Source organism: Schistocerca serialis, chromosome 1 (genome assembly GCF_023864345.2).
Source record: "Schistocerca serialis cubense isolate TAMUIC-IGC-003099 chromosome 1, iqSchSeri2.2, whole genome shotgun sequence".
Lineage (NCBI taxonomy): Eukaryota > Metazoa > Arthropoda > Insecta > Orthoptera > Acrididae > Schistocerca > Schistocerca serialis.
In genome coordinates this window covers 1,000,084,538-1,000,098,957 of record NC_064638.1, presented here as the reverse complement: position 1 = coordinate 1,000,098,957, position 14,420 = coordinate 1,000,084,538, and the positions used below count along the sequence as shown (strand labels likewise).

Sequence of the window (14,420 nt, the reverse complement as noted above, 5' to 3'; positions counted from 1 at the left end):
TGGAGTGTAGCCATGTATGGAAGTGAAACATGGACGATAAGTAGTTTGGACAAAAAGAGAATAGACGATTTCGAAATGTGGTACTACAGAAGAATGCTGAAGATTAGATGAGTAGACCACATAACTAATGAAGAGGTATTGAACAGAATTGGGGAGAAGAGGAGTTTGTGGCACAGCTTGACTAGAAGGAGGGATCGGTTGGTAGGACATGTTCTGAGGCATAAAGGGATCACCAATTTAGTATTGGATGGCAGCGTGGAGGGTAAAAATCGTAGAGGGAGACCAAGAGATGAATACACTAAACAGATTCGGAAGGATGTAGGTTGCAGTATGTTCTTGGAGATGAAGAAGCTCGCACAGTATAGAGTAGCATGGAGAGCTGCATGAAACCAGTCTCAGGACTGATGACCACAACAACAACGAAAAATTCAGCATTGAAGAAAAATTTATAAATGGTATTATCCTTATACTTTTTTTATTTTTTTTATTTATTTTTTTTTTTTTAAATTGCCATTACCAGTTTCGGGCTACCCTGCCCAGTTTGGATGGCTAATTTTTTCGTTACACAGATGTTTTGATCAACAGCATGTACATACGTTCCAGTTGATGGCAATTTGTTTTGTTGTGGTCCATATGGTTCCTAGCTCTATGTTTATGTTCTTGAATTCCACACAGCGCACATATTATAAATAAATTACTGTGGCACATTTCATAACATTCTTAAAATGAGTTCTGAGCATCACATATTTGCTATACATTTCTAGTTTTTGTTTACAATGCAAAGATTGTCATTACGCAAAGATACAGAGATATCATTCATTAAATATTGACCAAGGATGTAAACAGAGGAGAGATGATGTGTAGGATGTGCAACCTATAAGATGTTAGTAACAGAAAAATGTTTTTGCATTCTAAGAGTAAACTTAGTACTAAAAGACAGTAGGACATATTATTTTTAGTAGGATTTTTTTTTACGGTCAATGGAAATTATTGACGAAATACTTCAAAGTCAACCGATTGCTTACTATAAAGCAGACATATAAAGACACTCATTTATATATACAGATATTTGACTATCATTACAATTCACACAATTGCAGGAAACACAAAATTAAAATTTTGGAATGTGGGATGAGGTGAATGTATTTGTTTGTCGTGGTAGTTTATATTTATGCAGTTATATGCTGATATCTGAAACTGCAGTGGTGTGACTGTTAAGTGTGTAATTTGTGCTTGTTTCCTGTGAACAGCCCAATGAAATTACGTAGGAAATGCTTATTGATTAGTTCCTGCCGCTGTTCATTTGGAATGTGTAGAGGTTGTCAATATAAAGCGTGATTATAATTATATTTAAACTTTCAAAACACTGTAGCCGTAACACCACTGGTCAGAATGACCTCAAATTGCAATGAAATATTATCGGACAAGGGAGAAAGCGTATAGCAGAAGAAAAAAAATAGTGTGAAAATTGATGAATAGATGGCGCTGTATGTGTCAGAATACGTAAATAAAAACACCTGTCATGTGCACGACTCGCTGAAGTTGATATAAACACGCCTGATACACGGCCTTTCCTTCTTTCACGTCTGCTACGTTCGCCATGGCTGTCTCAATACAGGCTCGCGCTCTGCTTGTAAAGCTGTATTACGAGAATGATGACTGTGCACACGTTGCTGTGCAGAAGTTCCGGACACTGAAGGGTTTAAAAAAAGGCGTTGGTCCGATGACTGTCGTGGGTCTGGAGAAAATGATTCAGAAATTCGAAATGACGTTTTCTTTTGGTGTGAAACCTGGTAGAGGGAGGAAACGAAAGGTTTTGATGTCAGTAGAAGCAGTGGCCAGAGCAATGCAGGAGGAGACGAGAGGTGGTGTGCAAACGTGTAGTGCACGGAGAATTGCCCGAACATTGGACATCCCCGTGGGCACGGCGCGTAAAATCCTACGAAACCTCCTTCTTTGCTATCCATTCAAAATTATCCATGTGCACGAGTTGTTTCCTGTTGATCTGCCAGCAGGAGAGACCTTTGCTTTAAAATTTCTTCCTCGCATGGAAGTGGACAATGATTGGCCGTGGAAGGTTTTGTGGACAGACGAAGCCCACTTCCAACAGATAGGATAAGTCAGTACACAGAATTGTCGAATATGGGCTACGGAAAATCCACACGCAAATCAACCAGTACCATTTCATACCGAAAATGTCACTGTGTGGTTTACAGCATCATTTATCATAGTGCCATACATTTACGAAGAGACAAGTGCTTCCAGTCCTGTTACCTATACCGTCACTGGTAAACGCTTGAAGTGTCTTTTGCGCATCCACGTCATTCCAGCTCTCTAACAGCGTGGATGTGTAGATGGGATCTTATGCAAGATGGTGCTCCTAAGCACACTGCAAATCCAGTTAAGCAGGTGTTGAAGCACCACTTCGGAAATGGTAGGATTGTCAGCCGCCATTTCCTTACAGCCTGGCCGTCCCGATCACCTGATCTTAACCCGTGTGACTTCTGACTGTGGGGCTATCTGAATGACGTTGTGTTTAGCGTTCCGCTTGCAGGCTTAGCTGCATTGAAGGCACGCATTGCGCAACCCATTCTGAACGTGACCCTACACTTCGATCAGTTGTGGAACATGCTGGTTCTCGATTTCAACTTGTAGCAGAAAACGGTGGACAGCATATTGAACATGTTTTGCGCCAGTCACACGGAAATTAATAATCTGATTTGATTTTTATTCATGCTTTTTATGCGGTTTTTGGCCTCAGGAAGATTAAAAACCGGTTTTTCCCGTCCGATGTGATATATGACCTTGCCGTGGTGGATGGGCTTACGTGCCGGCAGCTGGTGGCCCAGCGGTTCTAGGCGCTCCAGTCTGGAGCCGCGCGACAGCTACGGTCGCAGGTTCGAATCCTGCCTCGGGCTTGGCTGTGTGTGATGTCCTTAGGTTAGTTAGGTTTAAGTAGTTCTAAGTTCTAGGGGACTGATGACCTGAGATGTTAAGTCCCATAGTGCTCAGAGCCATTTGAACCATTTGATGGGCTTACGTAACTAACAGTATCACACCTGTACATCCATGCACACTGAGTAGTACAGTTTGTTTAACGTCAAACGTACACCTTAGGCATTGTTGTACGATTCATTTGTCATTTGTAGTCGACTACTATTAAATTATGATGCTTACAGCGAACGCTATCTATTACTGCATTTTGTAACTAATTATTTTTCTTCTGCCGGTAGTTTCCCCCTTATCCGATAATATTCCGTTGCAATTTGACGTCATTCTGACCAGTAGTGATATTCCTACAGCGGTTAGAAAGTTTAACTTTAATTATAATCACCTTGTATATTTCTAATTCGGCCGGCCCTGGTGGCCCAGCGGTTCTAGGCGCTTCAGTCTGGAACCACGCGACCGCTACGGTCGCAGGTTCGAATCATGCCTCGGGCATGGATGTGTGTGATGTCCTTAGGTTACTCAGGTTTAAGTAGTTCTAAGTTCTAGGGCACTGATGACCTCAGATGTTAAGTCCCATAGCGCTCAGAGCCATTTGGACCATTTCTAGTTCCTGCAAGAGGTCCATTTTCTTGCCATTGTTAGTGGTATGTAATATCTGTAAGCTGTCTTTAAAGTTAGAAACAGTGTGTCCTTATTGATTCGTGTGAGTGGCTATTACAGATTTATTTAAATTTTTTAGTCTAAAGGCATCCATGTGTTCACGATATCTTATACTGAAGTTTACTCCGGGCTGTCCAATTAAAAATAATAAAGTTGGGGCAGTTGTCACAAATAATCTTGTAAATTCCTGATTTTTGAAAAAATGAATGTGTCTGTCATATTGATAAAAGGATCTATTTGATTTAAGAATTATGAAATGCGTTTTTGTAGATGTATGGCTCCAGAAGGTCTGTGCAAATATTTGTTTTTCCTTTATTACTTTGTTTTATTCATTGTATTTTGTAGTAAATACATCTATCTGAACATAATGTTTCGATGTATTTGATACATCTTTGTTACAAAAAAGCGTGTTTTCCACTATCGAGACTGAACAGTCGAGTCGATGGGCAATGACTAATAATAGATCGCCGATTGTTGACGTGACCGAATGGCCCAAGGGTTCCGTTTTCGAGCGTAAAGTCACGGATAAAACATTTAAATTAATATCTGCACTGTATCAATGCAAACTAGAAAAAGGCTGATTAATACTGAGTGAACTGTGCTCTCTGCTTAGATCCGTGGATAAGACAGTTTTTGCGCATGCAGTGGACGCAAATTAGTGTGCCACCGGTGAAACAAAAAAATGGTTCAAATGGCTCTGAGCACTATGGGACTTAACATCTGAGGTCATCAGTCCCCTAGAACTTAGAACTACTTAAACGTAACTAACCTAAGGACATGACACACATCCATGCCCGAAGCAGGATTCGAACCTGCGACCGTAACAGTCGCGCGGTTCCAGACTGAAGATCCTAGAACTGCTCGGCCACGACGGCCGGCCCTTAAAATAAAACGTCGTTACACTGTGGCTTGTTGGTTTATGAAAACAATGTTGTTGCAATTTACTATAAGGGGCGTTGAATAAGAAATGCAACACATTTTGTTTCTGAAAGCACTCGGTTGTATACAGGATGCCAGTCCACCACATTATTCCCCATCATGTACTGCTTCCCACGGAGTACATCCTTCATTGGGCCAAACAGATGGAAATCGGAAAGTTCGAGATCCGGGCTGTAGGATGTAAAGGGAAGAACAGTCCGAAAAAGTTTTGTGAGTTCCTTCCTCCCGGGTGCACAGACTCGCCTGAGGCCTTGAGTTGTCATAGAGAAGGAGAAGTTTGTTTGCATTTTTGTGGCAATGAACACTCCGAAGTTGTTTCTTTGATTGGCAGAGAACCGCAACCTGCGTGGCATTTCAAATCGACAGCTTTGTACACCTGAATTTCAGTGTCCTTACATACATATTATGGAACAACATTGGCACTGTGTATAGACTTGTGGAAACTAAATTTATTATCAGAGAACAACGTTTATCTAACTCTCTTGATACTACTGCTTTTTGTGTGCAAATAAAGGTACAGGGCGAATATTTGAATATAATATTATTGATTAACTCTTGGACAGTAAAATTAATTAGGCTACATTCTTTTAAATCAGAATCCCACATGTCAAACCAATCTCTGTTTAACTAACACTATTGGATTCATTCAGAGTAACAGTGTGATAAGGTCACCATTTGACTGCAAGGTCATTTACACATTTAAATTTAGGTCGGCTATTCCCGTTGTATTACACTGTATTTTATTATATAATTGTAATTCATAATGTGGAGAGGCAAGCTTTTGTCGTTACATTATGACTAATTTGATCGATATGGAGACCATGGAGACTACTGATACAGTTGCGGATATGCTGTGTGTGAACTTCGCTTTTATTTTATCTTGAGCAATTGCTGGTTGTTGCTAGTTTTTCCCTGTATGTTGATCAACTGGCTGAACTGAAGTACGAGCAACTGACTTTTACGAGGAAAATAACCGTTTCGCGTTATAGTGTGAACTTATTTTGTCTGTGGAAATCAGTGAGCGCATTGCGAATCAGAAATACACTGATGGAAAAAAAAATCGCATCACCAAGAAGGAGTCTTTCGACATAAACGAGTTAGTCGTATTTCTACAACTGAAAGAAGTCTCTTCAAATTTCGAACCATTATCATAAGAGTCGCCCTAGTAGCGCACCTATGAGAATTTAAATCAGATTTCCTTTAAATACAAGCTATAACGGTCGTAAGCGTTAGTTACCTTTGACACTGGACGTGGTGAGTTGACGTTAGTCAGAAATGCCTTCAAGGCGACAAAGACGCCATTGGCAACATCTCACGTCGCGTAATAGGGCTACGAGAAGCTGTATGTTCCTTCTACGATACTGCAGAAATTCTTGGCAGGTATGTGGCCACTGTACATGATTGCTGGCGGCAGTAGTCACGAGAATGTACAGTCGTTGTTGCGGATGAATGCGACTTGTTCGCTGTGGGCCCCGGGGGTAGCTTCACATTGGACAATCTGTCGTTCCCTTTTCGACTTGCAAGGAACCCGTTGAGTGCGAGGTCGCAAAACGCCAATGACGTTTACAGCACTTGACGCCCCATATATTGTCTACCATGCAACCACAATATTGGCTGCTAATTGGAGCAGGGTGTTTACAGCACTTGACGCCCCATATATTGTCTACCATGCAACCACAATATTGGCTGCTAATTGGAGCAGGGTGTGGGACTGGACATGTCCAATGGTGAGCACAGCATGAGGCTACGGAGCGCAGTTGAACTGCTTAGTCGACGAGTAACTCACAACAGTGCTGCAGTGCTAGTGGTGGTGATACAAAACAGATCAATGGCAACGATAAACAACGTAAACCCTGCATTTTATTTACAACAGCTGCTGCCAAAGTTGACAGTTCGTCAGAAAGGAACACAAGAAATTTCGCAGAGAGAGAGAATATTGTGGCACATGAAGTGTTAGCGTTTTTGCAAGACTAGTTGATGGAATGTGTGGTTGTGTATGCGCTCAACTGCGTGGGCAATATATATGAGGTGCACAATGATGACGGTGCGTGCTTAACAAGTGAAAGGGATAGTGATACAGGTGTCGAACCAAGTGCTTTATCGTTCTTGCCGGGCAGGGAACCACAAATCCCGTCTTCAGCGAAACGTGGTGAAGGACCATTTTTGTCCACGTAGCGCGTACTAGAAGATCATACGCAACATAGCAAAAAGACATTTATGAAAACATTTAGAATAAATTCGCAGCAATATAGCAGTGTACTGCATAAGAAAAACTACGGATATTCAAGGGAGGACAACGCGCACTTGGTAGAAAACGGTGTTTGTGCGGTTTACGGGTGGTCGATACAATTTACGCGAAGTACGAGATAGTGATCTATTACGTTATGCACATGAAACTTCGCACGACATGAATTATAGTCATTTCAGCGGAAGCAGTGGATGGTTGCATAACTTCGAACAATGCTCCAGAAGTGGAAGACGTAAGATGTCGAAATTTCAAACAATATGTCAACTTGTCGATGTACAGCAGTCTGCGGAATCGGCCCGAAAATTTGTGGATGAGATAAACAAACTTATCCCATAGTTCAGTAAAGAACTTGTTTCCAACTCCGACCATTCCGGATTTGTAGAGGAAATGCATATGAAAGGAACCCTGGAAATCAGAGATAACAGGAGAGTTGTATATAGGTCAGCTAAGATCAACGCTTTCTTGCATTCATATACAATTATGCCGATAGTTAATCTGGGTGGTGAATTGGCTGGAAAATTATTTATTGTGCTGCGAAAAATTGGAGGTACTGTGTCTCCTACGATTCTTTCTCGTGCGTGTTTTCCTGCAGGGGAAGTAGGAAGTATTTACATCACAGCAAAAAAGAGTGGGAAAATGGGCGTAAGAGAACTTGCAGCTATGGTATGAGCATTTTGGTCAACTGCTTGTCATAATAATTTGTTTAAAAGGACATACTCGCTTAGGGGGAACTTTCCCTCCTGAAACGTGTGTGACAATGCAGTTCGTACCACATGGAACCACTGGATATATTCAACCTCTCGGTGTTTCTCTCCGTGCTCATAAAACATACTATCACAACATCTGTAGCTACGCCTTAAAGGATAGCCAGTTTGACGACAAACTCTGCGACAGAGTGTTCCACATTCAGATGCATGACACCACATTCCTTCAATTCTTATTACATCGTTATACCAATATGATTCTATATGCATTCTTTAAGAGTGGACACCTAGCTGAACGTCCTGCATGCTTTGTATCCCCTAGGAGTGCGCCTTTGCGATCACTGTTGCACTGCATTTCGCATTCAGGGTTCATGGTGCAAGTTAATGGTTTGTCCTGAACATTTATTGAGTGCCGAAGTGTAGTACATACATCCCTTAGAAGGCTGATCTCTGCACCTCTCGGACACTCATTTTCTTTCTCTCTCCTGATGCACAACGAAGCGTACATAACGACTGGAAAAAAGTGCAGGTCATTCCCATTTTCAAGAAGGGTCGTAGGAGAGATGCACATGATTATACGTCTCTATCGCTGGCTCCAATCTGTTGTAGAACTATCGAATATGTTTTAAACTCTCTCATTATGAAGTTTTTGGAGTACGAAAATAATATTCATTAAAATCACAGCTCGCTCTGTTCCTCCATGAGATCCACAGTGCTAGAGACGTTAGCACTCAAGATGATGGCATGTTCCTAAATTTCAGGAAGGTATTGGACACCGTCCCGCACTGCTATTTAGTCAAAAGAAAATAGCAACTTTCAGAGTACCGGGCCAGATTTTCTACTTCTTTGCGGAGAGAACTCAACACGTTTCTCTTAACGCAAAAAAATCTGCAGATGTAAAGGTAAGTACCTCAAAGAACTGTGGTACGAGCGTTACTGTTTGATATATATGTAAATGATCTAGCAGCAAATCTTGGAAGCTCTGTAAGCTATTCGCAGATGATGTGGTTGTCTGCAATGAGATAGCAAAACCAGAAGACATAATGATTTGGAGCATGATCTGCAGAGTACTGATTAATGGTGGATGGATTGGCAGCTGACCCTGAATATGAATAAACATAAAATACTGCGCATACATACCGGAAGGAAGCCGCCAGTGTACAACTACACGATTGATAACAAATTGCTGCAAACAGTAACTATGGTAAAATATATGGGTCTAACAATCCGGAGCGATCATAAGTTTAATGACCAGATAAACCAAACACTAGGAAAAGCAGATGCCAACTGTGATTCATAGGAGGAATCTTAATTAAATGTAACTAATCCACGAAAGGAGTGACTCACAGAATACTTGCTAGATTTGTTCTTGAGTATACCTGATGCTCTGGGCGTCTTACTAGGTAGGACAAATACAAGAAAGAGACAAGATCTAACTAAGAGCAGTTATTTTTGTCACAGGGTTGTTTAGTGGGCGCGAGAGCGTTGAAGGGATGCTCAACAAACACCTGGTGGCAGACGTTACATGAGAGGCGTTGCGCCTCACCGATTAGTTTACTCTTGAAACTTCGAGAGAGTACGTTGCAGCAGGACGCGAACAACATATTACTTCCTCCTGCATACGTCTTGCGAAATGATCACAATGAAGGAATTCGAGAAATTTGAGCTAATTTAACGATAATTATGTTGCCGCCCCATATAATGGGCAAGGGGGAACATATAGTGGGGCCAGAAGCACACTCCGCCACATACTGTCAGGTAGCTTGAGGTCTGAGGTTTCAAATGCAGAGCTGCTTTCAATTGCTGTACATGATGAGCGGACCGAGACCTTCAGTGTGCCGCTACTGTCGCGGTACAATTCATATGTGCAAAGAGTTACAAATACGTACATGCAGTTTCCTAAGGGTGGGACTAATAGCTGGTATACCGATTTCGGGGGGAGAAAGAGAAAAAGAAAGAAACAGAATTAATGAGAATTGCCAAATAATGCACCACTAAAATTACGCAAAAAGTATGAAAGTATCAGAAGAACAATTAAATATACTAGGAATATTCATGCTACCACACGAAGAGTACGAAATAAATATTAAAAAGCTAAAATTCATTAACAGAAATTAGGCTCTTTTTTATACACGTCTAGTTCTATAGGACGAAATTGAGGAACTGATCTCCAAGGTCATGGAACTTGCCCGCACATGAAATCACAACATAAAAGTAATAACAGATAAAATGTTTATTAACCCAAAAAAGACAAACCATAAGTTTATATAAAAGCAATCAACAATATAATATAAGAATCACGTTAATTTTTTAAGGAACCCCTCGACAGAATAGATGGGGTAGCCCATGAGGAAATTCTTCAGATTCGAATTGAAAGCGCGTGGATTACTGTTAAGGTTTTTGAATTCTTGTAGTAACTTATTGAAAATGGATGCAGCAGTATACTGCACACCTTTCTGTACAAGAGTTACGGAAGTACAATCCAAATGCAGATTGGATTTCTGCCTACTATTAACTAAGTGAAAGCTGCTAATTTTTGGGAATTAGCTCTGGACGGCCACGCGGTATTACCGAGTGTTTGGTGTATGGCTCTGGCTCTGGCACATCGCGCAGCATCTGCAGCAATAATTTCAGCAGTATGTGACACCACAGCGACAGAACGAACTATTACAAATCGGTTACTTCAAGGACAAATCTGAGTCAGACGCCCTGTAGCGTGCATTCCACTGACCCCAAACCACCGCCATTTCCAACTTCAGTGTTGTCAAGCGAGAACTCATTGGAGGGTAAAGTGGAGGACTGTTGTGTTTTCTGATGAAAGCTTGTTCTCCCTCAGTGCCAGTGATGTCCGTGTGTTGGCTGGAAGGAGGCCAGTTGAGAGCCTGCAACCAACCTGTCTGCATGCGAGACACACTGGACCTACACCTGGACTTATGGTCTGGGATGCGATTTCGTATGACAGCAGGAGCACACTCACGGTCATCCAACACACACTGACTGCAAATTTATGTCATTGTGGTGACTCAACCTGGTGTGCTGTTATTCATGAACAGCATCTCAGTGGGTGTTTTCCAACAGGATAACGCTCTCCACATTCCGCTGTTGTAACCCAACATACTCTACAAAGTGTCTACCTTTTGCCTTGGTTAGACCGATCACCAGATCTGTCTCCAATAGACCATATATCATATGCGACATCATCGGACGACAACTCCAGCATCATCCGCAAACAGCATTTTAGTCCCTGTATTGATCGACCAAGTGCAAGGCATGGAATTCCATACCACAAACTGACGCTCGGCACCTGTACAACACAATGCATGCACGTTTGCGTGCTTGCATTTAACATTCCGGCGATTACACCGGTTATTAATGTACCAGCATTTCACATTTACAGTAACCTGTGGTCTTGCACTGTTAATCACTTACGTGCGTTATGTAAGCAAATGTATTCCCGAAATTTCATTTCTCTACATTTTTTCTATTTTTTTGGTGTTGCGATTTTTTTCCGTCGGTAAATTTCATCGTTCTAAAGAACGGTTTTCTGTTTTTAGGAAGATGTACCTTCACACATATGAAGGTGACAGTTCACAAATAATAAGAGAAAAAAAGAAAAAACTGGTCATTATTATCGATATTGATGAAATTCATTAATATTCAAAATAGTTGAAGAGTGTCGCTGGAATATGCGTTGAATAAACCATTGTTACGATTCTGACAATAATGCTGACAATCACTTTAAATAAAAGTATAAAGCGTTCTTCTTAGACTGACAATGTATGAGTAGGGAGGAATTACGAATACTGGCACCGCCTGCATTGTTGCCAGATTTCTGATGGCCTACTTTCCCCAATGATATTATGCAGTGTAGCCACTTTCCTCACCACTCCTCTGACATCAGAATCCAAGGTGGCGAAACTGGGCCACTTGTCCCAAGTTTAAAATGGTGATAAATTCAAATAATCCAAGATTATACACTTGGCCTAGGGGAAATTTAGAAAAATCCAATATGGTACATATGACCTCAGTTTAAGGTAGTGGGAAATTCAAAGGATTTTCCGAAGCCCTGTTTCTGTAAGTTTAAAATGATGGTAAATTCAAATATCTCCCATATTTAATGTGATCTACCATGTTTAATGTTTAAACAATTACCCCCACCACATAGGCACGTATTACTGCCACTTCTACTGCTGTGTGTGTGTGTGTGTGTGTGTGTGTGTGTGTGTGTGTGTGTGTGTGTAGTTAGATAGAAATGTGGGGTCAGTGGTTTAATTATTTATTTATTTTGAAACATTTGTAGGGGTATCCACACCTCTGCACCAGATATCTACAGGCGCGTCAGGCCAACTGGCACCATGGTGTGCCAACAGCGGAAGAAGTCTGACACTTCCAGTGGGGCAAGAGTTCTTGTGTGAATTGAAGTTGAGCCATGTGCAGCAGTGTTGCAGGTTCTCCCCACGATGGGAGGCCAACTCAACCATATCATATCACGTGATGCATCAGTGCAACTTTCGTGAAGCCGAAACCCAGCTGGGACTGCGAGGAGTCTATCTGTATTGGTGTAAGTTATACACCCCCCCCCCCCCCCCCCCCAGTTTCTCTTCAGCGCAAGAGAATGTGTTGCCATATTTGTTTATGAGGAGCCCAGGTCCTTTACTGGTGTAAATCCCTAATGTTTGTCTTAGTTTCTTGTAAACGTCGAATGGGTCAGTTTGCGTCCTGTTCTTCTGTTTCGCTACATGCCTTGGAAAGATGTTCTTTTGTATTACGTATTTACTCCCGCATTATTTTCTGCAATTCTCCATGCATCGCCGGGTCTTTATTTTTGAAGGACCTTCGACGAATGATAAATTGTAGGACTTCATTTGTTACTCAAGGCTTGCATTTCTAACTTTCTGTGTCCTTTAGTTTTTCACTATAGATTCGTCTTTGTTTCCAGGTGTCCAACATTATTTATATCTATATTTTGATTGGATGTAATCTAGTTTTCTAAACAATGCCGTTTGAACTTCGTTCTACAGCACTGGATGTTAGAATTTATGGTGCAACTCCACTGCTTCGTTCTACATCCGTACCCTGCAAAGGACTGTGAAGTGCATGGCAGAGGGGTATCTCCCGTTCTATTCACGTGTGGTTCGCAAGAAGAGTAATTGCTTGAATGCCTCTGTGAGTGCTGCGATTTGTCTGATGTTGCCTTCTCATTGTCTATGGGAGCGATACGTAGAGGGGCTGTAATATGTGCCTACATTCATCACTTGAGGTTGGTTCTAGCAACTGTCTAAGTAGATTTTCACGGGATAGTTTGCGTCTATGTTCAAGTGTCGGCCAGTTCAGTTCTTTCAGCATCTTCCCGACACTCTCCCATGGACCAAACAAACCTCTGACTATTCGTGCTGCCTTTTTTAAGATCCTTTAAATATCCCCTGTTAGTCTATTTGGTATGGGTATCACATAACAGAGCAATATTCTAGGATGAGTCGCACTAATGTTTTGCATTCGATCTCGTTTGTGGTCTGATTGCATTTCCATAATATTCTACCAGTGAAGCACAGTCTGCTGCCTGCTTTACTTATGACTAAGACTGTGTGACCATTCCATTTCCTATCCATACAAATTGTTATATCCAGTTATTTGGATGAGGTGACTGATTCCAACTGTAACTCATTGATATTGTAGTCATAGGATAACACGTGTCATAAAATTCGCTCTTATTATTAAGAGAGTGGCAACTTCTTCCCGAACAGATACTTTTTTCGCACGACTTCGTCTCCTAAGGCAAACTCTTCACTTCACAGTAGCTCTTACACATAAAATCATCAGTTATTTGTTCTATGTATTCCAATATTTTTCTTCCCCTACAGTTTTTGGCCTCGACGGCTCCGTCTAGTACCCTGGAAGTGCTTCCCTAACGTCTTAGCACGTGTCATATCATCTAGAGTGTAACTACAGTGAAGCACTGACCTAGGGCACGCGACGATGAGGAGCCATTGGTGTCAAAAGAAAGAAATGAAGAAAAGAAAAATGTAAAGGATGTATGGAAAAATCAATAAAAATATGTAACTCAAGAGAATAGATCACATTTCCCTATATTAAAATAATTACATTTCATTTTGAAAATCATTCAAACGTCAAGAAATGCGAATAATTTAATCAACTGAAGCTAGCAATGAAGCTGTGTTTAGTGAATCTATGTAGTCGTAAAGGATAACAGACGTATAACATGGAGCAAAAGATCACAGAAATGTTGTAGCTAATTAAATATAAATTGCTTTAAATTCCTTGATATGTTCGGTGAAGATAATTTTTGCACGCATTATCGAAAACTAAGGTAGGTAGCTACCGGAAACAAGTAAATATCAATCCGAAGCCATTCAAAGAACACTGAGGTGACGAAAGTGATGGGATAGCGATATATACATACGAGGGGCGCGTATGGAGGTCATGTTTAGTCAGTAGCACCTCTGGAAAGAACTCACACCAATTTTCAGCTATATTGGTCTATTTCTTTGTGTTTGGCGTTCGTGTGAATCAAGGCAGTCGAGTGATTGTCAAAAAATGGACGAAACAGAATTTCGTGTGGTGATTAAACATTACTTTATGAAAGGCAAAACGTCTCAGGAGACTAAAGAGAAGTTTTATAAACATTACGGTGACTCTGCACCTTGGATTAGAACAGTTTATGACTGGTTTCAAAATTTTCGAAGTGACCATATGGGCACAAGTGATGCTGAGTGTCTTGGACGCCCTGTGGAGGTTACGACTCCAGAAATCATTTATAAAATCCATGATATGGTGATGGATGACAGAAGAGTTAAGGTGCGTGAGATTGCTAGTGCTATGGGCATCTCGAATGAACGGGTACATAATATTTTGCATAAACATTTGGACATGAGAAAGCTGTGAGCAAATGGGTGCCGCGA

General features: G+C 41.2%; 1 long non-coding RNA gene across 1 annotated transcript in view; it reads left to right on the top strand.

Moving 5' to 3' along the window:
- Positions 1-14,420, top strand: part of LOC126413292 (uncharacterized) — a 1,052,422-nt gene that overhangs the window by 584,504 nt on the left and 453,498 nt on the right. The gene's annotated exons all lie outside the window — the stretch shown is intronic.